Consider the following 1,332-nt stretch of genomic DNA (forward strand, 5'->3'; position numbering starts at 1 on the left):
ACCTTTCAGGTTTTGCTGCTAGACGCTGGCGCTCTATAAGGAAGCGACAAACAAAGAGAAGCTCACGCATGTAGTGACTCTGACGCTCAGCTGGGATTATAGGTAAACCTGCAGCAGCAGCAGCAGCAGCAGCAGCAGCAGCAGCAGCAGCAGCAGCAGCAACAGCAGCAACAGCAGCAGCAGCAGCAGCAGTGGAAGCAGCAGCAGGTAATGGAATTCTTTGAAAGAACAATACGTAAACGCAGTAAATAACAATAAGAGTATAATAGTAATAATAATAAAAATAAAAAAAAAAATAAAAATAAAAATAAATAAATAAATAAATAAATTTAGCTGAAGAAAGAAAGAGAAAAAAAGAAACAAACAAACAAACAAACAAAGAAAAAAAGAGAAACAAAGAGAAAGAAAGAGATGCTGTATACCTGTATAATAGTATTTATTTATTTATTTATATTTGTTTATAGTGGCAACACAAACAAACAAAAAACAAAAAAAAAAGCAGAGACTGATCTATAAAACGAAGAGAAAGAAAGAAAGAAAGAAAAAGAGAGAAACAAAGAGAGAAACAAAGAGAGAAACAAAGAGAGAAAAAGAGAGAAACAAAGAGAGAAAAAGACAGAAAAAAAGGAGATATATAATATACCTGTATAATAATATTTATTAATATATTTATATTCATTTATAGTGGTAATATAATCAAACAAAAAACAAAAAAGAAGAAGACAGAAAAAGAGAGAAAAAGAGAGAAAAAGAGAGAAACAAAGCGAAACAAAGAGCAACAAAGACAGAAAAAGACAGAAAAAAAGATAGATGCTGCATACCTGTATAATAATATTTACTTATATATTTATATTCATTTATAGTCGTAATATAATCAAACAAAAAACAAAAAAGAAGCAGAGACTGATCTATAAGACAAAGAAAGACAGAAAAAGACAGAAAAAGAGAGAAAAAGAGAGAAACAAAGAGAAACAAAGAGAGAAAAAGACAGAAAAAAAAGGAGATATATAATATACCTGTATAATAGTATTTATTTATATATTTATATTCATTTATAGTTGTAATATAATCAAACAAAGAACAAAAAAGAAGCAGAGATTCATCTATAAGTCTGAGGTTATATGTTTGTCTCCCCATTATAAAACGCAAATGCTGCAACACAAAGTGCCAGCCCCCCTGTCTATACACCCCAAAAACGTCTAAATAACAACGAAGAGCAAAACGTTTATATCCTGAACACACACAAATATATTTTTTTTTATTTTGTTTATTTATTTTTTTTTTAATTTTTTTTTTTTTTTTTTTTTTTTTTTTTTTTTTTTTTTTTTTTTT

This window comes from Eimeria mitis, genomic scaffold (assembly GCF_000499745.2).
Source record: "Eimeria mitis Houghton genomic scaffold, Emh_scaff3017, whole genome shotgun sequence".
NCBI classification, from domain to species: Eukaryota; Apicomplexa; class Conoidasida; order Eucoccidiorida; family Eimeriidae; genus Eimeria; species Eimeria mitis.